Source organism: Pan paniscus, chromosome 6 (assembly GCF_029289425.2).
Source record: "Pan paniscus chromosome 6, NHGRI_mPanPan1-v2.0_pri, whole genome shotgun sequence".
NCBI lineage: Eukaryota > Metazoa > Chordata > Mammalia > Primates > Hominidae > Pan > Pan paniscus.
In genome coordinates this window covers 146,409,371-146,435,120 of record NC_073255.2, presented here as the reverse complement: position 1 = coordinate 146,435,120, position 25,750 = coordinate 146,409,371, and the positions used below count along the sequence as shown (strand labels likewise).

General features: G+C 34.9%; 1 long non-coding RNA gene across 1 annotated transcript in view; it reads left to right on the top strand.

Moving 5' to 3' along the window:
• LOC117981073 (uncharacterized) overlaps positions 1–25,750 on the top strand; it is a 211,609-nt gene that overhangs the window by 184,032 nt on the left and 1,827 nt on the right. The window lies entirely within an intron of this gene.

Sequence of the window (25,750 nt, the reverse complement as noted above, 5' to 3'; positions counted from 1 at the left end):
ATAAACAGCTTTATTGCTCACACAAAGCCTGTTTGGTGGTCTCTTCACAATATTGATTGTCAAACTAAAATTAAAACATCTTATTGCTACTTTAAAACATTTTAGAAAGATAATTTGAGCCATTTTAAAAACCACCATGTGAGCAATATTGTATTGACTAAATAATTAAAAGTTTTTCAGTATGTTACTCTTGAACAAGGCAGCTTGTCCGTCCATGTTTGTAGCAGTATCATTTCAGTGATTGGGGGAGCACCCTTCATCTTCCTCTCCGATAAAGATGTACATAATAACTACTTTTTTTTTTTTTGGCATTTTCTTCTCTGTAACATCTGTGCCTTCCCCTCAAAATATCCCATAGGAATGATTTTAGCATGATAACAACCAACATCCTGCTGCTTGTATTACTTTCTTACACTAATTACAACACAAGCTGCAAGATTTGCTTTGTCTCAAACTTTACACATGAAAAATAAAACAGATTCAGAGTAACCACTTTAAATTCTCATCCTAAGGAAAAATGGTGGTGTCTGAGGCAATGGAAGTAAAATAAGCAGAGATTACTAGGAAAAGAGTCTTTTGGAGCTGTTATCCATTTATTTTTGTTTTTATTTATTTGTGTGTGTGTGTGTGGCGGAATCTCGTTCTGTCGCCAGGCTGGAGTGCAGTGGCGCGATCTCGGCTCACTGCAACCTCCACCTCCCAGGTTCAAGCGATTCTCTTGCCTCAGCCTCCCGAGTAGCTGGGACTACAGGCGTGTGCCACCACGCCCGGCTAACTTTTGTATTTTTTTAAGTAGAGACGGAGTTTCACCATGTTGGCCAGGATGGTCTCAATCTCTTGACCTCGTGATCTGCCTGCCTCAGCCTCCCAAAGTGCTGGGATTACAGGCGTGAGTCACAGCGCCCAGCCGTGTTATCCATTTCTAATACGCTGTGTTGAAAGGAATTTTGAGGAAGGAATGAAAAGTATTGTGAGTAGGCAAAGGGGAACCTTGGTCTTAGCTCTTAAAAGAGATTTAAATGAAGACTTGAGGTGTGATGCAAATGACATAGCTTGTAAATCCATAAAAGCGCAGGTGTGGCAAATTTTCAAAGTATTTGCATTTTTCTTTGATAATGTTTTCAGAATATTTGTATTTCATACAAATATAATAAATGAAATATTTTGCTTTCATTATAAAGCACTCTTTTTCATCGCCTCCAAGTTACTATCATCATTTCATTTAAAGACAATTTTAAAAGTTCTCCCACATTATGAAGCACAATAAATTATACTACATATTCATTCCACTAACTATTCCTTGAAATTTGAAAATTATATTTACTATTTCTGATTCATTATCTTCACTATGTTTTCTGGAATTATTAATTTTATATCTTTAACTCTGTCTTGAAATTATGTTGAGAGGAAATTTTATCTGGAATAGCATATAAAAATATTTTTATTTTTATTATTGGATTTTTTTTTCATATGCCCCTTAAATAACAATACAGTAGTTTTGTTTCCATTATTTTGCTGAACTTGGGCGATAGGATGTTTCATTATATTAAAACACTCTCAATGTAAATAGTAAATGTTTTTATTAAGGCCCAGGTAAGAAATAACATTTTCAGATTTTGATACAGATTTAGAAATACAAATTGTAATCAGTAGAATGGGTAAGACTATAGCAGTAAATGTATACACTTAGAATATAAAATATTGTTCATTCTATAACAACAAACAATTCACTGTTGTCATTTTTACACACGATTACTAACACATGATTTATGCAATGATTTGCACACTAATTTGTGAAACGTCCTATTGTTGGATTTCTGTCTAAGATAGTTAATAGAAACTCTCTGAATGTAGATAGCAAGGAACATGTGGCTGCCTGTAGCATCTTGAAAATTGCTATCAGTCTAACTCATATACATTGGCTCTCTCCAGGAGAATATGTAACATGAAAATAAAATGAGCAGAAAAAACTATTCACACATATGAAAAGAAATGTTCTTAGCAATGACCATGAGACAGGTAAGGGGAATGAGTGAAACTCAGGCTTGTGGATATTGCTAACCTTCTTTCATTAGAATTTAAAAAGGATTGTAATTTTTTTTTGGTGTGTAATCTTTTTGTTAGCTCTCTTTTCTTTGCCTTATTTTCTCAGTAAAGGCTTTTTAAAGTTTTTTGAAAATTTCTCCCTGTTTTTACTAAGCTAAGGGGGAAAAGGAGGTAGATATTTGTATTCATGCCTAAGCATATAAAGGGAAGAATTTGATGTAAAGTTCAGAGGTCAGGCTCATGAAGATCCTACTATTTGAAGAGTCTTAAGAGAGACTATTTGAAGAGTCTTAAGAGGCAGAAACACAGGGACTTGATGGTGAGGACCACTGCTTTTCCATAAGCTCTTTCTGCCATTTCATTTGAGGATATCTGAGGGATGTGCAAGTTTGAATACTCATGATTTCTTCATTCTTTCCTGGGGTTTTGGTGACTCTGATCTGGACTCTGGTGACAATAGTTACTAAGTCCAGGCACAGTCTTTAAGTTTTTACATTCATAATTTTATTCTTACATCACAACAACTTAAAACATAGTATGTATATTATCCATATTGTGTGTATTAAAAAATTTCTGATTTAGATGCAAAATTAACTTGTAAAAGACAATAAAGCATGCTGGAGTATGCTTGTCTTCAAGGGAATATGCTGGTCTATTTCAAATCATTGTATTGATTAAAAAATGTCCTATAGTCCATATTTTTTAACTCCTACTGCTATTAATCAAGGGTTACTACTTCCAAGATGCCTAGAATAGTAACATTTAATATATACAATTCAGAATAACTCTGTACATAACCTTATAATTAACTGGGAAAATAATTTTAGTTTAAGGATTAAATTTTAAATGAATGGCAAAATAAACAATCTGTGTCAAAGCTTCTAGAAAATTTTTTTTGCAGAACTTATTTTTTGTAAGTTAACTCAAAAATAATTTTCCCTTTTCAAAATTCTTGTCAACAGCTCAGTGAAATAATTTCCTGAATAAATAAAAATTATTCCTATTATTTGTCCCAAATAATTTCTAGTCATTAAGTCACTAATTTTACAAAAATTTTAGGATTATACTTCTAAAAGTAAGTTAAGTTTCTACGGTATTCTATAAAACATTCTAAGGAATTGGCATTACCAATGTACCATTTATACAACCAGTGTGTGTGCAGGTTTGTTACATGGATATATTGCATGATGCAGAGGTTCAGGATAGAGATCCCATAATCCAGGTAGTGAGCACAGTACTTAATAAGTAGTTTTTCAATCCACGTCCACTTGTTTCTTCCCACACTAGTAGTCCACAGTATCTATTGTTCCCATGTTTATATTCATGTTTACTCAATGTTTAGCTTCCGCTTATAGGTGAGAACATAAGTATTTGGGTTTTGTTTCTGTGTTAATTTACTTAAGATTATGGCCTCCAGCTGCATCCATGTTGCAGCAAATAATGTGATTTTTTAAATTTCTTTTTATAGTTGCATAGTATTCCATGCAGTTTATGTACCACAGCTTCCTTATCCAATCCAAAAATGATGGGCTTCTAAGGTGATTCCCTGTCTTTCTCTAGTAAATAGTACAGGGATTAGTATGTGAGTGCATGTGTCTTTTTGGTAGTATTATTTATTTTCCTTTGATGCATACCAGTAAATGGCATTGCTGGGTTATATGATGGCTCTGTTTTAAGTTCTTTGAGAAATCTCCATACTCCAAATTGGCTGAACTAATTTACATTTCCACAAACAGTATATAAGTGCTCCCTTTTCTCTGTAACCTTGCCAGCATCTGTTATTTTTTGACTTTTTAATAATAGCTATCCTGACTGGTGTGAGATGGTATCTTACTGTGGTTTTGATTTGCATTTCTCTGATGATTAGTGAAGGAAGCTGAGAAATTTTTCATGTGTTTGTTAGTCATTCATATGTCTTCTTTTGAGAAGTGGCTATTCATGTCCTTTGCCCAAATTTTAGTGAGGTAATAATCTCATTACAAATTTTTATTTTTATTTTTGGCCGGGCATGGTGGCTCACGCCTATAATCCCAGCACTTAGGGAGATCGAGGCGGGTGGATCACTTGAGGTCAGGAGTTTGAGACCAGCCTGGCCAACATGGTGAAACCCTGCCTCTACTAAAATACAAAAATTTGCCAGGCGTGGAAGTGCATGCCTGGAGTCCCAGCTACTTGGGAGGCAGAGGTGACAGAATCGCTTGAACCCAGGAGGCAGAGGATGCAGTGAGCCTAGATCACTCCATTGCACTCCAGCCTGGGTGACAGAGTGAGACTAGGACTCGAAAAAAAAAATTGTTTTCTGATTTCCTTAAGTTAATTATAGATTCTGGATATGAGACCTTCGTCAGATATGTGGTTCGCAAATATTTTCTCCCATTCTGTAGATTATCTGTTTACTCTGTTGATAGTTTATTTTGCTGTGCAAAAGTTCTTTGTTTAACTATATCTCACTAGTCAATTTTTGATTTTGTTGCAATTGCTTTTGGAGACTTAGCCAAATATTCTTTCCTAATGCCAACATTTAGAAGGGTATTAGCTAGGTTTTCTTCTAGGTTTTTATAATTCAAGACCTTACATTTAAATCACTGACAGATCTTGAGTTAATTTTTGTACATGGTGAAAGGTAGGGGGTCTAGTTTTTTTTTTTCTGCATGTGGCTAGCCAATTATCCTAGCACCATCTATTGAATAGGGAGTCCTTTCTCCATTGCTTGTTTTTCTCTGCTTTGTTGAAGATCACATGGTTGTAGGTGTACAGGTTAATTTCTGAGATTTTTATTCTGTTCCATTAGTCTATATGTCTATATTTGTACCAGTACCATGCTGTTTTTATGACTGTAGCCTGATAGTATAGTTTAAAGTTAGGTAGTGTAATGCCTCTGGCTTTGTTCTTTTTGCTTAGGATTACTTTTGCTATTCAGATCCTTTTTGGTCTCATACAAATTTTAGAATAGTTTTGACTAATTCTGTAAAAAAAATAACATTGTTGGTTTGATAGGAATAGCATTGAAACCACAGATTGCTTTGGCCAGTATGACCATTTTAATCATATTCATTCTTTCAACCCATGAGCATAGAATGCTTTTCTATTTATTTATGTCATCTCTGATTTCTTTCAGTAGTTTTCCCTGTAGAGATATTTTTCCCCCTAGGTTGGCTGTATTCTTAGGAATTTCATTTTCTTTTTGACTATTGTAAAGAGAATTGTGTTACTGATTTGACTCTCAGCAGGGATGTCATTTGGTATAAAGATGTCACTGATTTTTGTACATTGATTTTGCATCCTGAAACTTTACTAAAGATGTTTATCAGTTTTAGGAGCTTTTTGTCAGTCTTTAGGGTTTTCTAAGTATAAAGTCATATCATCAGTAAAAAAGATAATTTGAATTATTCTTTTCCTATGTGGATGCCTTTTATTTCTTTCTTTCTCTTGCCTGGTTACTCTGGCTAGGACCTCCAGTACTATATTGAATAAGGGGTGGTGAGAGTGGGCATCCTTGTATTATTCCAGTTCTCACAGGGAATAGTTCCAGCTTTTGTTCATTCAGTTTTATGTTAGCTGTGCATTTATCATAGATGGCTCTTATTATTTTGAAGTATAATCCTTCAATGCTGACTCTTTTGAGGGTTTTTATCATGAAGAAATGTTGTATTTTATCAAAAGCTTTTTTGAGTCTTTTGGGATGATCATATGGTTTTTATTTTTAATTCTGTGTATATGGTGAGTCATATTTATAATTTTCATATGTTGAACTAACTTTGCATCCCTTAAATGAAGCCTGCTTAATCATGGTGAATTAACTTTTTGATGTGCCACTGGATTTGGTTTGCTAGTATTTTGTAAAGACTTTTAGATCTATGTCCATCAGGAATATTGGCCTGAAGTTTTCTTTTTTCATTGTGTCTCTGCCAGATTTTGGTATTAGGCTGATGTTGGCTTCATAGAATGAGTTAAGGAGGAACACCTTCCACTCAATATTTTGGAATAGTTTCAGTAGGATTGGTACCAGTTCTTTGCATGTCTGGTAGAATTTGGTTGTGAATCCCTATGGTCCAGAGATTTTTTTTTTTGAGTGGTCACTTTTTTTATTGTTGATTCAATTTCAAAACTCAGCATTGGTCTATTCAGGGTTTCAATCTCTTCCTGATTCAATCTTGCAGCATTGTGTGTTTCTAAGAATTTATGTATTTTCTCTAGATTTTCTTATCTGTGTATATCAAATTGTTCATTGTAGTCTCAGAGGACCTTTGTATTTCTGTGGGATCAGTTGTAATATCAACTTTATCATTTCTGATTGTTCTTACGTGGATCTCTTTTTTTTAATCAAACTAGTAGTCTCTCAATCTTGTTTATTCTTTCAAATAACACATTCTTGATTTCATTGATCTTTTGCATGGATTTTTGCATCTCAATTTCATTCAGTTCTTTTCTAATTTTAGTTATTTCTTTTCTGCTAGTTTTGGAGTTGGTCTTTTCTTGTTCTTCTAGTTCCTTTTGATGTAAGGTTAGATTGTTAATTTGAGACTTTTCTAATTTATTGATGAAGGCATTTAGGGCTATAAACTTTCCTCTCAACACTGCTTTAGCTGCATCTCAGAGATTTTGGCAAGTTGTGTTTCTATTTGTGCTAATTTCAAAGAATAATTTGATCTCTCCTTAATTTTGATGTTCACCCAGGAGTTATTAGGAGCAAGTTGTTTAATTTCCATGTTTTTGTGTAGTTTTGAGAGATCTTCTTGATATCAATTTCTATTTTCATTGCACTATCATCTCAGAATGTGCTTGGTATGACTTTGATTTTTTTTTAATTTATTGAGACTTGCTTTATGACCAAGCATGTGGTCAATTTTAGAATATAATCAGGGTTCAGATTAGAAGAATGTACATTTTGTGTTGTTGAGTGGAATGTTCTTTAGATGTCTGTCAGGTCAAATTGGTCAGATTAAGTCCAGAGTTTCTTTCTTAGTTTTCTGCCTTGATGATCTGTCTAAGCTGTCAGTGGGGTGTTAACTTTTTCCCACAGTTATTGTGTGGCTCTCTAAGTCCTTTAATAGATTAAGAAGAACTTGTTTTATGAATCTGGGTGTACTAATGTTGGGTGCATATATATTTATAATAGGTCTTTTTATTGGATCATTATGTAATATCTTCTTTGAATCATTATGTAATATCTTCTTTGTCCTTCTCATTTTTTATTGGTTTAAAGTCTATTTTATCTGATATAGGAGTAACAACTGCTCTGTTTGTTGTTTTCCATTTGAATGGTAGATCTTTCTCCCTCCCTTTACCTTGAGTCTGTAGGTGTTGTTACATGTGAGATGGGTCTCTTGAAGATAGCGGAAAGTTGGATCTTGTCTCTTTTTATTCAGCTTGCCATTCTGTGTCTTTTTAATGGGGCATTTAGCCAATTTACATTCAAGAGTAGTATTGGTATGTGAGATTTTGATAGTGTCATTGTGTGGTTAGTTGATTATTATGTAGACAGGGAGATAGGTTACACTCTTTTCAATCTGGTTCCCTGAAGGGAGGCACACACATGTCCTGTGCTAGCCCACAGACACAAGCATCTCACCCCTCTCAGTGATCTGAGATATGGGCTCCACCCCAGATTGGGTGCTGGCCATTGATCTTGGCTTGGCACTCCAAAGCTGTGTGCTGAAGCCCTGGGGCACGGGGACCAACTCTAGACTCTATCCTCTAGACTCTTGGATTCCTGGTGTGCTGAGAGATCTGAAGTTCTCCCAGGGTGCTAGAAATATACTAAGGTGGATCAAAACACCCAGGCTGGGCAGTAGAGACTGTGCTGTGCACACGTTTCTGTGGGGAGCCAGGCAGGGGACCTGAAGGAGGGGCTGATGGGCAGGAGGACCTGTAGAACAAACATGCCCCAGTCTTGTGGGGAAACCAGTTCAGCTTTCTCCTGGCCCAGCAGTCAGCTGGGTCTAGAACTTCTTGGAGGAATGTGGGGAGCTTAGGGGGATGGGTTCCAATGGCCAGACTCCACTGGAGCTGCCCAGTGCACAAAGGCCTCTGGCTCCACATTGGCTGAAGCCCTATCTCTGCCTACCTTCATATGCGGCAGATCTCCCTAACATGCAAATGTCCATGGGGGATATGGGGTCCTCTGTTGCTAGGATCCCAGGGGTCCATGGCATGAGTGGGCAGTCCCACAGTCTCTTCACTCATTCATTCCCCAAGAGCCATTTGGAGCCAGGAACTAACTTCAGTATTAGGGTATCCCACACAGGGCTCCCAGCTTCTTTAGCCTGTGTCTGTGTTGCATCTCCATCCACCCTCGGTGTTTTCTCTCTCAAGATCTATTCAGGTTATGTTGGTTTACTTGAAATTTTGGTCTCTTTCTGTGGGAGCAGCACTTCCTGGCTCTGTGCTGTTGGCCATCTTGTTCTGGTCTTCCAATAAGCATTATTAAATGTCAGTTTGTGGAAATGAATCTCTTAATAACTATTTTGATTTATTACAAATAAAAAATAATATCATGCATTGTAATAATAAACTACTGTGCATTAAGAGTAGTGTTTGGTATATTTGATTTTAAATTATTTTTAATTACAGGATAAGTAATGTGTACATACAGTTCTGTTTTATATTAGATTTTAACCAATTTTAGAAGTGCATTATAATAATTTATGCTACTTATTAAAATTATTTGTCCTGATCCCCAAGTATAGCATATTTTTGCATAGCCTTCTAATAAAAGACGTTTTCTTCAGATTACTGTATAAGCCATTGAAAAACTTTATCTATTTTCACCTCTTTAACTGTATGAATTAGTATTAATTTGATTTTATACAACTCAAATATCTATGGAAAAACAAAGGTTGCTTAGATTGATATGACTGCTACAGTCAACCAAAATCTTCTTTTTCAATTTTAGGTTTAGCAAAATAGCTTCATTATTTACCTTGGTAGAAATTATAAGTTAATGTTTAAATTTATAAGATAAATTTATTTTAATAATATACTAGCTTTTATAGTTTAGACATTTATATTCTGCATGTGTTTTCTTTCTAACAATAGCAACAATGCCATTATGATATTTAAAAATCTTATGACCTAATGAATCAATTAACACTTAGTATTCAATATTTCTGCTTTGCATTATCCTGTTTTTGTTCATATCTGTTTCTAATTCTGCCTTTACATATTATATATATATATATATATATATTTAATTCTGAGTAAATGTAAAAGTAGTGTAAATATCTGCAAATAACCCTGTCAATCACTCTGGGTTGCCTGTACCAAAACCCAGCTGAGATCTGAGCAGTCCCAGCAGTCAGGGAGGTACCTCTCATCAGCTTCCCAAAGCCCTGGAGAATTCTTGTAGTTCAGGAAGCCTGAAACATCCACTGGTAAAAATATGTTGAGCAGCTGGTCTTTGCACAGAACACCTTTAAACTGCTATCACAAATTCTGGCTGGCTGACATCAAACAATCTGTTTGTTACTTCATTGATAAGACCTTTCCCACATTTTCACTCTACAAAACAGGGATTTTGTTCCTGGAACAGAAACCCACACTGCAGATCCAGCAGTGCCCTCATGGTATTACAGCATGCCTCTCTGAGATATTATGGGAAGATCATGGGGACCTTTGTCTTCTATTCTTTTCTTGACCACTGGCTTACACACATATTTCCAATAAACCTTTTTTTACCCATGAAATGTGATGTAGAATTTTTTAAACCAATAATCCAGGACAGATAGACACCCAGGGATCTACCTGGCATAAAAATGCACCCTCACTTCTTTTGCTTGAAAATATTTACGAAGGTGATTCTACTTCAAGTTTTTTATACTGGATTTATATGTGGGCAATGCCGGTAAAGTGTGCTTTTCTTCTTCCAAAAAGTAACATTTTGAGATGATCAAATGGAAGTGGCCTATTCTATGCTCTTATAAGCCTGGGGGAATTCTGTTTTTCTGTTGTTATAATTGACTTATTGGGGTTTGAAGGTGCTAAGCATGGGAAAACTTATGTTCCTGAATAAGATATTAAATTTCTTAGCTTTGGTTCTTTTTAGAAGATACAGTTAAACTGCAGGGAAGTGATTTTTCAAATTATGCCATATAAGGTGATTTTAGCGGTCTTTAAAACACATATGGTAGATTTTAAATGCCTTAAATAATCTAGACTTGTGATTCTCAGTTTGGCTGTACAGAGAGTCACCTGGGGAGAGTGGGGTGGTAGTGCTTTTAAAAATGCAGATGCTGGAGTCCCCTTAGACCAATTAAATCAGAATATCCAGAGATATGACCAGAATATCCGTACTTTTAAAACGCCTCAGATGATCCTAATGTGCAGCCAGTGTTGAGCTTCTGATGTATGAACAAAAATATAAAAACCTTTCACAAGTTGCCTTCTGAAACTTGACATGAAATGCCCAAGAAAAAGATACAAAAATTAGCCAGGCATGGTGGCGGGCGCCTGTAGTCCCAGCTACTCGGGAGGTTGAGGCAGGAGAATGGCATGAACCTAGGAGGCGGAGCTTGCAGTGAGCCAAGATCGCACGCCTGCACTCCAGCCTGGGCGACAGAGAGACACTGCGTCTCAAAAAAAAAAAAAAAAAAAAAAAGATTGTTACATATAACTACATAAAAAATTTCAAGTTTTATATAATAAAATATTCTGGAAAAAAATTTCCACTGACCTACATTGTAGAAAGAATTCCTTTTCTTTTTCTTTTCTTTTTTTTTTTTCTCCAGAGACAAGGTCTTGCTCTGTCACCCATGGCATCCTGGAGTGCAATGATACAATCTTAGCTCATTGCAGTCTCAAAATCCTGGGATCAAGCGATCTTTCTGCCTCAACTTCCTGTGTAGCTGGGATTACAGGCACATGCCACCATGCCTGGCTATTTTTGTTTTCTGTAGAGACAGTGCCTTCACTAGGATTTTAAAAATATATAAAAACCAGGGTCAAAACCCTCACTTGCAAAGAATTTCTTTAATTTTAAATAAGAAAAGGAAAATAATCTAATGGAAAAAATAAAATGGTACAAACAAAATTCACAAGAGAAATCCAAATGTCTAATGAACACTAAGTCTCATTAATAATCCATGAAGTAGAAATTAAAATGAAAGACTTCTTTGTCTAGGAAAGACAGTCACAATATCTATGGTAAACACCCTTGAATATCATTGGTGAGAACATAAAGTCTTTAGAGACAAACTTAGCACTTTCCAACAAAGTTTAGGTGTTTGGCCCAGCAATTCACTTGTACAAAAATACATGTACAGTGATATTTATTGAAACAGTGAAAGGGTAAAAATTTGGAAATGAAATAAATAGTGCACACAGATTGTAATGGCCAAATACATTACAGTGCAGGTTTTATTGCATCTCGATAGGCAAGGCAATGCTATAGTAATAAACATCCCAACACTTAACGGCCTTTAACACAAAGCTTTATTTCTTATTAATGCCTCAAGTCTCCATGCCTCCTCACTTCAAAACCTTGCCTGATGGAGTAGCCATTATTTCAAACATTGCTAGTTACTGAGGCAGAAGGAACAGATCTGGAGGATCTGTCAAAAGCAATTAAATATCCCTGCTGGGAGGTGGCACATATTCACGTTTATTCTACTAATAAAATGTGGTACTATCTTTACAATATCAAGGAACAATATCAAGAAAACAATATCAAGTTGCACAAGATGGTTAGTATAGTAACATGCTCTTGCACTTTGCACGTATGTGTGAATGTGTGACGTTGTATTGAGTGAGTCATTTCCTATTGCGCCTCAAATGGTAAGTAGGGACAGATCCCTTCCCCAGGATTACTAAGGAACAATAGAAAGAACTTTGAAACTCCATTTCCACTCTAATGATTTCCCCTGCACTCCTCCACACCTGCTGTGTAAGAAGAGTGAGAAGAGGAGGGGCAGCAGGAACCATGGCTGTACGGGAAATGTGGTGTTAGTGATAAGGTGTTGGAGTGGGAGGTCACTTCCTTCCCTCTTATTTGGGAAGGGGGTTTGAGCCCCAGTTCTCTCAAAGGCAAATGAATTGACAGCTCCAAGAAACTGGCTGATAGATAATGGGAGTGATTCTCTCTGCCTGCCTGCTCAACTGCTAAAGTTGAGTCTTCTCTGCTGTGGCCAAAACAGTGAAATGTGGTGACAAAGTACCAGCAAGAACTGGACTGTGTTTCTGGAGCCTAGGGGCAAGTATGAATCTTGAGTATTGAGATAATATCTTGTGTGATGTTTCTGAATGTAGAGGCTTTTGAGAGTAGCCACAAGCAACTTGGAAAAGGTCCATGGAATAGTGTCCTTGAGAAGATGAAAGCAATAGACCCCCCATGTTCATCTCTGCACTTCTTGAAGAAGAAGGTAGATGCCATAAAAAAGCATGGAGTCTAGAGTATGAGTAAGAACCGTGTGTCCCCAGGGAGGCCATGCTGTGTCAAAAGGTGTGGACACCAGTCAATGTCAAGACAGTGGGATTGTTCTACCTCAGGGATTGCTGTATGACAATTACGACTATGAGTGAAGCTAATAGTCACCTCGAGAAATCACATACATTGTGAACTCAGAAGCCACACACCAGTGGAGGCCACTAGCAGACAGAACCTCATGGAAAGAGAAAACACCAATCTGAGTCTGGGGACTTCTCCCACCACTGTAGAAGTCCTCTCATAAAAAAATTCTGGCCTCAACTTTTCCTCTCCCATGCAATTCCCTGAGGGCTTAGACCCAGAGGGTTGGGGACAGGGAGTGAAACAGCAGATCATTGTGTCTTCTGCTTTCCATGGAGTCCCATGGCCCCTACCTTCCTGAAAACAAAACAAAACAAAACAAAACAAAACAAAAAGTGTGAGCAATGCTAGAGAAAGGACAACTATTGAACTAGATATGCTATTAGAATCATAAAATGTACTGAATACTGAATTACAATTTTTTTTTTGGGGGGGGACAAGGTCTCCCTCTGTCACTCAGATTGGAGTATAGTGGCACAAACACAGTTCATTGCAGCCTTGATTTCCTGGACTTAAGCAATCCTCCCACTTCAGGCTTCCAAGCAGCTGGAACTACAAGCATGCACCACCATGCACAGGTTTTTATTATTATTATTTGTAGAAATGGGGTCTTGCCATTGTGCCCAGGCTGCTGAATTAAATTTCAATAAGTAAAATTAATCAGAAACTTCAGGAAAGAGGTATTTCACAGAGGAGAGATAACAAAGTGTTTTTAGACACAATAAACCTGAAACTACATCATGTTCATTACTAAGTGCCTTGTGACTCTTCAATAAACAGGTTAGCTATAGGTAAGATTATGGTGTTTATACATTCATGGAAACTATTCTTTTTACAAGTTACTTACTACACTGTTTACAGTGGTTGGTTACCTCTAGGGAGCAGGATTGAAGATGGTATTTTATAGGAAAATTTTGATACTTTCAGGTTGTAAGACTACTATATTGTTTTGATCTTTTATAACAAAATAAATTAATTTGACAATTGCAGATTAATAAAAAATTACTTTAGAAGTTCAATTGGATAATATACAAACATATGTACCTAGAGAAAGAATGAAATAAATTTTGTTTATCAGAAATAATTTGGTTCCTTTACATTTAAATATTCACTGATATAGTAGAAAGGGGATAATTCTACAAACTAAAACTGCTAGAGTCTTAACTAATACATTTATTTCTATTGTTTACAAAAGACACTTTTTTTGTCTTATCATTGCCTCATCTTGAATGGCTACTCCTCAATTATATGTGGTAATGAGAGACAGAAACTGCATGGATAATTAAAAGCCACAAATAATCCCCCAATGTAATTTTAGATAGTATTTCAATTTCTTCTTCTGCCTAAGCTTTTAACAGTATTATTAACAATTGTCAACACTAACTGGATTGAGTATTATAGCCCCTCTGTCATCCTCCTCCCACTCTTTGATGAGCCTATTGACATGCAATGAAATGATTGAAAAGCATCATCAACAGAAAGAAGGAGGAGAAGGAGGGACTCTGGGAATTGACTAACATGTAGTCAGGCTAGGAAACCCAGAAGTTAAATATAAAACATTAATTGTCCTGAATTTATGTGATACTATTTCTCCAATATAATGGTATACAGATGCCAATTTTTCACTTACATTTTATTACTAAGGCGGGTCTATCCATAGCTTCTCAGATCCTGGTTGTCCATTATGACATCCTACCGCAAGGAGATGTTTTAACGATGGCAAATTTAATAAATGTATACTATTTTTGTTACTATCTATTTCTTCCAACAATTCAGTTGTATTCATTCCAACCCATAAAAAAAAAATCAACCATGAGCTGTTAAAATGGCTTTGTGAGTGAATGACATTTGCTTTGCGAGTGAATGACATATTCAGTGAAATGAAAACAGTGTCTTTAATGTCTCTTTGCACTAGGACATTCTTTTCTAGTGGAGGCAGCTGCTCTCTCCTTCTGTCTCTTATTCTATTGACTATCTAGGCTTAACTATAATGGCAAACACATCTCTCCTCACTGACTTGTCTTCTTAACCTCTCCATGTTTGCTTTTATTTCCCGTCCTTTCTTTCTCATTGACTTTTCTTATGTATTAGAAATATATGAATTGTTCTATTTTTCCCTCATTTCCATATAGAAATATAATTAAGTTTCCCCCTTGGCTTTCCTAGGAACATATAAAAAGGCCGCTTTGTTTCCATTTGCTGTAGTTTAAGAAAAAATCCCAGCCAACTAATTCTTATTCAACGCTCAAGTAAGTGAATGTCCTCACTGCAACCAAATGCCATTTTCAACAATTACCATCATCAGGATTAACTCAAAAGTCTTAGCCTTATATATTAATAGAACTGAATTTCAAATACTGTTTTCATCTTATTTATTTGGCTGTTTCCAAAATCTTCACCTCAATCTAAAGTCCCTTCTTATCACTTCTATTTGAGTAACAGTATTGATTTGGTTCAAGGGTCCAATGTATCACACTGAAATACTCCATCACCACCATCTACCTACCTACCTGCTTAGGCTTTAAAAAAAAGTCACTTCAAGAAATTATCCACACATAGAAAATACATTTACCAGTTTTATCAATCACAAAATAAAATATTCCTATGAGGTGTGGTTTCCAGAAAGAGTCATCATCTGAATGCTATAGTTCTAATTTTGCCTTATTTTGAGTGATCTTTCATGATTACCTGATATGTGAAATACAAAAAGTAACTTTCCAAAAGCATATTTTGTCTAAATGCACATTGATGCATCCAATACGTTGAAAAACTGCACCTCGTGGATATAAACAAACACAATTTTATTTTAAACTGTATTACGTGGGAAATTTTGTATATCCTCCCACCGGAGAAAACTGTGGCAAGCTGTAAGACTTTCCTGGTGACTCTAGAGTAGTAAATGGATCTGAGTTTACCTCAAGTTACGAAACATGGTGTTAATTTAGAGATTAGAAGTGTTCACTGTAAGACATTATTCAATATTTCAATCTTCATTCCAAGCACGTTAACAACACTCTTAAACATACACATGAATATAGAAAAAATAATAACACAAACAAAACCACTTCAAAAAACCTTTCACTTATCCAAATCTGATGCATTTGTTATGCTCTTGCCTGAGAGGTTCTGAAAGTCTTGGCTCCAAATGGCTTTCATTTCCTTTGTAATATTGAGTTGGCAACTTACTTGGCAATTATTACTTTTTGGTGCCTGGAAGGAAATTCTGATTTTGACATCCTCTTACATTGACATTTTTAATGGCTCATAAAAACTTTACTGAGTGTGCACTATTCATATCTCAAATATTAAGAGAAATTTTCTAAAACACACAAAGATATAACTCTTGTCAACAAAGCAGAAAACATAATTGACTTGTGCAGGAAAATCTAAATATTAATTCAGATATGCCAAATCCTATACAGGCTCTATGGAAATATCAGCCTAAGGTTCAAAGATGAAAACTACATATTTGGCATGAGAACAAGTTAACCAGAGGAAGCAATCTATTTAAATAGTAGGAGAAATAAGTCCCGATATATCGTATTTAATATTTAAAAGATTACATGAAAATGTCTTAGGAAAATTAATAGAAACCTTGACTATCTGAATTGGGCAAAATGTCCACAAAACAGTCACAAATTCTAGGTAGACTACACTTAATAGTAACTAAAATAAACCAGACTTCCAAACCTGAAGTTCAGAGAAAATATAAAACAAATAGTGTATTCCTAAAGTCATTTTACAAAAGTAAAAATCTTTGTTGATTGGTTGAAAATTAAGGAAGGTTTAGAAAAAAAAAAAAAAGCCTTAGCAATCAAATAGAAGTTTACTAACAAAAAGACTTCATATTAAAGAACTACACAAATCAGTCCACTTAAACCCAGATATCTATTTTTAGACGTGAAAATGAAGAGAGTAAGAATCTTCCAATTGTTACTGAAGTTGTATAATAAAAGGCACTTTATAATTTGCTATGTTAATGTAACAACACAAGATTGAAAGATTTTTTACAAATGCATGAGCTTGTTTTAGCCAAGGTTTGTTTGGGTTGAAAAAAAAATAGAAATTCCATTCAAAAAGGGATAGGGTGGTGTGTGCTTTCTTAGGACAAATAGACTCCTATGGAACACAGGGGAGAAAGTGTGTCCAGACTTCAAAGGAATTGGAATGAAAGCAAGGCAAATCTGAAAGAAAAGGGTTACACAATACCTTTAATTTCTGACGTTCTTTTCAGGTCTTCTGCGTTCTCCTTGTTCATCTGATTGACTTTCCTTTCCACCTTTGCACGTGGACCATTATAACTACTGGGGCTGACATTTAACTATTTTTGCCTTTGCTGAAAGTTGATCACACATTGATCATTCTTCTCTGATGGAAATTATCTGATAGGTTCATCCCGGCCTCTCTGCTTCAATCTGTTGGTGACAAAGTAACATAGAATTTTGTGACAACTGTCATTTCCCCTTCTGGGAATATGTCTATGATTGGGTGGTTTACAGGTCAAGAGATGTAGTAGTCTTATATCAGTCCTTAACCCGTTAGAATTGATGAAAATATCAGAGTTTTCCCTAATGTTTACTTTAGCCCTATTCAAGAACTGCAATAGCCCAACGATAACACTTCCACAAATTCACAAAAAGAAATGGAATCCAATAGACTAGAATGCTACTTGCTTTACCAATATCCCTCTTTACTCTTTTATTTAACAACTTTGATTTTAAAAGTGCTGCATCACTTCTTACTAAACTGGAGTTGTGAAGGAGAACTGTCACAGTGCTATCTAGACAACGGAAGTAGATTCTCCATTATCCAACAGGTATTGTTTATGTAAGATAGTTTCTCGCAACAGTGGAAGACACAAAATAACAGTCTTGATAATGTTGTACTTCTGTGGCTAAATCAAATACACTGAGATTCTCCTCTCAGAGTCAAATTGATCTGGAAATGAGGAAAATGCATGTGAAGGCCTTTATTACAGTATCTGGCTCATAATAGGTGTTTATAAGTTACATTTGAATTAATATGAATCCACATAGCCTTCAACATATCTCACCATCTCTTTAAACCTCAGTTTCTTAAATTATTTCTACACATGCTCAATGCCTGGCGTGGTTTTTTCTTTTTTCTTTTTTTCGTGCTATCATCTTATTCCTTACAGTATGTGTTGAAATTTGCATACACATTTGTTCCCTTTGGCTTCATACAATCTAACACTCTGAGCTGTGTTAGAAAAAGCTGAACTACTGAAAGAGTGGATAAAGACTTTATAAGCCCTGAGTCCCTTAGCTAAAAGCGCTCCCATTTCCCCTTGTGTCTACGTTCCAAGCACCAAGGGCTTCCACACAGGAGAGAACTATTTCCTTTCTGGGCTCATGGTTTTCACCTCTGGCACTCTCCTTCACTTATTATTAATAACATTCCTCAAGCTTTGCAACTCCCCAATGATATTTCAGTCATGGCTTTGTAATATTCATAGAAGTTACATTTAAGAAGATCTTATCCACCTCGGTTTCACTACTTTGTGTCATATGAAGATTGAGAGGTGCCGACTGCTGCTTCTAGGAACATAGCTTCTCTCAAAGTGTTCACATATTGTTATAAACAAATTACATCTCACCATTAGGATGTCTCCTTTTGTGGGGGTAAACTTTCAATCATCTAGAAAGTCTCCAAGAACATATATTTATCCCATCTGTATTTGCCTTAAAAAAATCCTACATGGATTAATTCAACAAAAACATTTGAGTGTCTTGAAAGACAAGAGAAATGACAAATATGAATAAAACACAATCTCTTAATTCGAAGAGTAGAGTAGTCATGTAAATAAATACTAGTAAAACAGAATAATCGGTGCTAAAAGAAAGTCTGTACCAGACACTAAGTGGAATTATAATGGATAAAGAAAAAGATTCTATCCAAAGCTTCCAATCTGAATGTATAAGACATAGATGATTTATAATTACTAAAGCTACTTTCTGTAAAATATGAGTTATCTCTGGATTTGTGTTAATTACTTCAAATCCCTGAGTAATAAGAGTTAATGATCAATTAAGTATTTATTAGCTTCTATATGTGTAGTATGATTTTAGAGATTATAGAAGATACATAATATTTTTGAAGCATGATCTCTGTTCACAAAAGAGTTTATATAGTTCAGTTACTAAAGTATTCTATAGTTACATCGCTGGAAAACAAACACTTCTAATTAGGCTGGTGTGGTTAGACTTCTTTGCTTAGGAAATGACTCCAATAGGGTAATACTTAGGTGATTCCAATTTGAACATACTTGTAAGCTTACTGCTAGATATCTTGGCCATGTTCTCCTTGTCAGATTGCCCCTTTAACCTCATGAATTATTTTAAGCCAAAAAGAAAATGGAAGAGGGCCAGTGATCTAACTCATAACACTCTGGGTGCCCTGGTGCAACCAGTTGCTTTGTCTGGAAAGGGCACAAAGGATCTTGATCTGCTGAGACCAGCCAATGTCACAGACTTCTTTCCCACTCTCTCATAAGAGATATCTCCAGAAATTCTAGAGAATACAAAAAAATTACATTGAAATTAAAACCAGTGGTTGGCTTTGGGCCAGGTACAGTGGCTCACGCCTGTGATCCCAGCACTTTGGGAGGCCGAGGTGGGCAGATCACTTGAGGTCACGACTTCGAGACCAGCATGGCCAACATGGTGAAACTCCATCTCTACTAAAAATACAAAAATTAGCCGAGCATGATGGTACATGCCTGTAGTCCCAGCTACTCCAGAGGCTGAGGCAGGAGAATCACTTGAACCCAGGAAGCAGAGGTTGCAATAAGCCAAGATGGAGCCACTGCACTCCAGCTGGGGAAACAGAGTGAGACTCCATCTCAAAATAAATACATAAATAAATAAAAATAGAAATAAAAAAACCCTGAAATGAGACACTTTATCTCATTTTAGCAATCCTATAATAAAATATTTCTTTATGACGACAACATGTATTATTAATGCTGATATATCTGAATGCTCACAGTAATCAGGCACTGTTATAAACATCTTACATGTCCTAATTCATTTACTCCTCACGTCAATCTTCCCTATGAGTTCCATAAATTCATGTTAATATTAATTGAATAGATGCACAGGCTTAGTTTGAGTTTGATTCTGCAGTTGGGTCTACAGAGTCCAAGATACTTCCATACTTGATAACTCATCTGAAAATTTGTGTGCATGTTTGCAGAAGAAGGGAGTTTATAGCTGTCAAAGCTTTTCAAACTTTTTTCCTTGAATATTTTTAATCACTTTTTCCAAGTCACTTATTTTTACTCTTAAGTGTTCAAGGCTTAGCTCTTATCAGGTGAATAATAGTCTTATTCCGTTAGGAAGCTTTCTCTCAAATTAGACAGTCTGGCTGGTGTACAGAGCTTTCTAACGATAATTTAACTTTACCTACTATCTTTGTTTACCATAGTGGCTTAGAAAAATCTCAATACCAAAATATTTTTTCTTATTAGTATTTAATGTTCTTGCCCTGAAACACTGGTTTAAAATTGTTACTCTTTTTCAGATAAACAAAACTTAATGTAGCTATAAAGTGGTTTCATAAATTTTATAAATCCCTCAATGATGACATCAACATTTCAGTCAAACAAAAAGAATATCAAACATCAAATAGTTTAGTTAAAATTTTGCTGAAGTGACTTTTAAAAGACCCTTTATGCTAAGTGGAGTTTACAGTAATGCTTCACTCTGAATAATAACCTAACTTTTGTTGTAAATTAGCGTTGATGCCATTAAATTGGCTGTCCTGCTGACTGTGAAACAGAATTGCTAATTATTACAAAAAGGGGATGCAGATGCAAATAATGTGGAAATGCTTGATCTCAGCTAGCAGAACTAAAAATAATCCAGCAACAACTACTACTACATCAGCAGCTCTTAGGTGTGGAGATTTTTGGCTTCCACTGCAAATGTATTTTGAAATTTTTCATATGTAGTTATAGATAATGAGTTTCCTGGACCAATAAAGTTCTTTGTACTAAGGGAAATGATGAGCTTTTTGTTTTTTCAGTGTTTTAAAATAAAAACTGTATTTCTTCCTGGTTCTATATAAATGGCATATACTTTTTTTGAAACGCAACAATTAGAGGTACATGAAAAGCATTTGGCAAAAGACTGAGAGAGCCTTCTATTATTTTTCAGGGCAAATGAAAATTCATGTCTGTTACACTGGCCCCTTAAATCTTGATGTACCCACACAGGAACTATTAGTCCTCTCCAATATAATGGAAATAAAATCTCATTGAAACAAGATCATTTAGAAAGAGCAGTTTCTCTGTGTAAACTCTGAAATGACTGAACTGGAATTTTGTTCACTAAGATGATCATAAAGAGATAGTTTTATAGTTTTGATTATTGGGGTTATTACAGAATAAAATGGAGAACCGTCTAATATCAGGATATGTTCCACAATAATTTATAGAAGAAAAAAATTTATATGACCCAAAAGAAAAATAAAAACCTTTAACCTCTAAATAAGCAGATAAAGGCTAATTAAAATATCTCACCTAGCAAAGTGGAAAACATTTTAAATATCATACTAAATGATATCAAGAATGTGGTGAGATGGCCATTTTTGTTCCCATCTATACAAACTTTTTGACTCAGAGATACTAGTTCAAATAAATTCTAGAAAAAAGAATTGGAGATTTCGGCAACAGAGTTTTTTTTGTTTGTTTGTTTGTTTGTTTGTTTTTCTGAGACAGAGTTTCCCTCTGTCGCCCAGGCTGGAGTACAGTAGTGTAATTTTGGCTCACTGCAACCTCTGCCTCCCAGGTTCAAGTGATTCTCCTGCCTCAGCCTCCTGAGCAGCTGGAATTACAGACACATGCCAACATGCCTGGCTACTTTTTGTATTTTCTTAGTAGAGCTGGGGTTTCACCATGTTGGCCAGGCTGGTCTGGAACTCCTGACCTCAAGTGATCCGCTCGCCTCGGCCTCCCAAAGTGCTGGGATTACAGGTATGAGCCACCATGCACAGCCTGATAATTTTTATAAAAGATAATCAAAATAGCATTCTTAGTCACAAAATATTGAAATATATTTTGGTTTATTTCTTTAACATATTTTTCAGACACTAAAGTTACAAACTTCAAGTGTTTTTAATAGTACATGAACATATTAATAGCTTAATTTTAATTTTAAAACCTGAATAAATGCCCATGATTCTAAATTTTTAAAAGAAAAATTGTTAATATTTTATAAGTGACAACAGAAATACAAGTCTGAATGCTAGCAATGTTTATATCTGGTTAAGGAGTTGGGAGGTGATTTGAAGGTTTTGTATCTTTTATATTAATTTCCCAAAATTTAAAAAATAGATGTAACATATTTAAAGTAGACATTTTGATAAAAATTAATTGTATGTCTAAGTGAAAGTCTCAAACATATTTGACATATTTAAACACATTTTGTACCAAGAAAATTGTACTATTTCCAAGAGGAGATTAAACCTGGGATAATATTAGCTGACTTTAAAATCCTTTGAGAATTGAAAGCTGGCCTCCAACAGGAGTAGTTAGCATTCTTTTCAAAAATAAACAAAAATAGTACCTCCCTGCTTGAATGTGAACCAGCTACCATTTGTTTCCTTGTACCTTTAGTGTATACATGAGGAGTAAATATGAGGTCTCATTGCCTGTGACATTTCTATGTCTAAAGTTTACATACTGTTTTCTTATTTCTGTAGATGTAAGTGCTAAGGAACATATGGAACATAAGTTCACAGAAATAAGCACTTGAAAATATAAGGCAGGTTTTTATCTCATTGTCACTCAATTATTGTGAACATTTTGTAAATGGCATGCTTATCACAGTGGTTTTCTACAAAAAGTTTAAATTATTAATCTGCTAATACTATCTACATCTATGCACTCGGTATCTCTTACTGTAACTCCAGTGATTCTGTTTGAATTTCTCTGTGTCAAAGTATCATATAACAAAATATTTTAAAATATGTGTGACCAGGTCATGCATTACTATTAGCACCTTAACAAATATTAGTCTATTAGTTCTCCAGCAGAAAATGGAACTCTGTGGGAGTTCTGAAATGATTTGTACGATCTGCAATGAGGGGGTGGGACGCCTAGGAAGAAGGGCCCAAAAGGAGAAGTATAAAAGATGAAGATATGTGGTCTAAATAAGAAATTTACTGTATTTTCACTCTTTTTCCCAGAGGACTAAAGCTAGCTAGAAACTTAATGAAAGGATTTCTAAAACTTTTAGACTAAAAATAATGAAGTTAAATATTGAACCTCTTAATCTTACTGCCCAATATCACACAACATAAAAGCACCAGCATTAAAATTTTTGATGTGTCCAATATCCAATTAAGAAATACCCAATAGAAATCTACAAGACTCTTGTATTTCCTCTATAGATCATTTCTAGGTATTATGGTATCGTCTCTCTTTGTGTAAGACTATTTAGCATTTATTCTTTTAGTTAGGAAGTTTTTGTTCAGTACTCTATCACTTTCAGAAAAGAGCTTGTATAATTGGATGCATAAAAATAAATAATTAACATGCCATATTTTCTGCTTTGTGGTATCAATATTAGGCCCAAATTAACATATGTGTTCTGTTACCTCTTATTTAAGAAATGATTACATGTTAAATCAAACCATTTAGATTTATAAATACACCAAAATTAAACATTTTATATCATACTGTTTCCTACGAAGAATACATTTAAAACTTTCTAAAGAAGGCAAATTCCTACTTTTCTATGCTACTACTAATTATTTTGTTTCAGAAAAAAATTCAAAATAAAAATTTTTCTTTTCTTAGTTTTGAAGGATTCTCCTTTTTTAACCAATAAAAAGGAAGAATTTTTGTATTCAAAATGATTTATTGAAAAGGTCTAGCTTCTGCTCTCTTCAGATTAATCTTACTATAGTTATTTCCTTGAGCAGCCATCAAATATATAGTATTAGCATAAAACCATAACTTTGCTTTTCACTTTTGCCAATATTAAGATTATGCTGCCATCTGATTCATAGGCAGCTTTACAGGCATCCATCATGCAAAACAGATTTTAGACTAAAAAATTACTCATTAGCTTTTTATTAACTCACATGTCATACATATTCAGATACATGGTCAAGAAAGGCATTGCTTAATCTTGCTGGAGCACAAGGGATTTAAATAAAATTTGTGTAAGATTCGCAACTATTTTGAAATTGGCTATAAGAGTAAAACACAATCCTGAAAAGAAAAGAAAAACATAACGAGGCTAAAGAATGAAAACAGAAGTGCCTTTTGCAGACAAAAGTTGATATATGATTAAATTTGAGAGTAAACCATTTTTGAGGATGAGAATGGACCTTTACATATTTATTCCATGTACATAATAAAGAGAAGAGGAAGCTCATTTAGGAAAGGGCCATCTGAATTCTGAGAGTGTCTAAACCTTTCCTAAAGCTATGAGGTTTTTCATTTCCTTTCAGACCTACATTTTGATAATAATAAAGGTATTATGCCAACATCCACCTTTCGAATAACAACATTACTGTTATTAAATACCTAGTTATAATGGCATTAACTTTTGAAAAGAGGTACTCATTTTAAAAATAGTAACATTTTAAGTATGAGATATATCACATAGTCTGGATATTTACTGGGTTTAAAATACACCAAAATTTTTTCTACACTTGATAAGACATAGGAGAATATATAAATACAATAATTCATTTGTCAATTTAATATATATATCTGATGTCCACCAAGCACTCTCTTATAATCCCTGACAATACATTAGATTACAAATAGATCAGGTCCACACCACTTGGTAGTTATATTTTATTGGACAAGATAAATAATAAACAGATATATGAATACATAAATAATGAAATTTCAAGTGATACATGACATAAAGAAAAATATAAAAGTAGGGGAAAGTAGAATCAGAAGAAGTGCAGTTTTAATAAGGTAGTCAAGGAAGGCCTTTCTGAGAGGGTGGCATTTGAGCAGATGTCTAGAAGACATGCTAAAGCAAACTGTGCTACTATTTGAGAAGCCTCCAGAAGATAAATCACGCTTCCCTGTGCGGGAAGCGTGTCTGAGGAGTAGCAAGGAGGTCAGTGTAATTGAAGCACATAGAAAGAAAGAGAAAAAGAGAAACTGAAGTTAAGAGTGATAGTCAAACATAAGATTACATGGAGTATTACAGGCCATGGAAAGCACTTTGGATTTCAAAAGAGATGCTAGGAAGAGTATACATTTTAAACAACATCTTAGGAAATCCCCACAGAAGAAATTGACCCCAAAAATGCAATATCTATTTTAAATGGTTTTCACTTAATCTCCTACTCATTCATAGGATGTATTTTGTGGATTATAAGGCCAGGTCCATAATGATTTAATATCTGGAGATATGAGATCAACCAACAGGATAGCCACTTGTGTCTTTTTAAATGAAACAGAAGATTTAAAAAATGTCAACCAAATATTAATTTGCCAAAAAGGTACTATTTTTAAAAGACTTATTAGTTGTTTGAAACAGTCATATGCAGAAAACTAAATACTACTGAAATAACCTCAGGCTAGAAAGTGAGGTGAAGAAAAGTTCCATGAGAACAGGGAGAAGTTCAAAACATCTACTCGGCCTTCTAAAAATTACACTAAATTTAGAGAGAGTGGTCAAATGGAATTGGGCCTATGTAAATTCAATTCACCATCAGGGGAGAAATGGCAACGAATGGTGCTGAGTAAATTGTTGTCTTAAAAAGTGTCAAAATATTCAAGCAATATTCTAAACTGAATTCATTTTAAAAACAAAAAGTAAATTTGATATAAAATTAATGTGGAATTAGAAGATACTGAATGTGATACCAGAATTCAAGCGATAAACTTCAAACCTATTGTCCTCAACTCTACCATCACTGAAATGAGTCCACTCATTAAAAACTCAAAGAAGTAGTATCAACATTTATTTAGCCTCTGGAATACAAACTGTAGTTACTATATTTATAAGTTCAACTACCACATATATAAACTACTCAGTAAAAACGACTTTCTATTTTCACCATGAAAAATTAAAAAGTAAACACATTGATGACCGAATACCTCATACAGAAAAGACTACTAAAATGTCATCACGTTCAGGACACATCTAAAGGATGCATGAGCTTGATTGCTGTCTGTAATACCAACAGACATCAAGTTGTTAC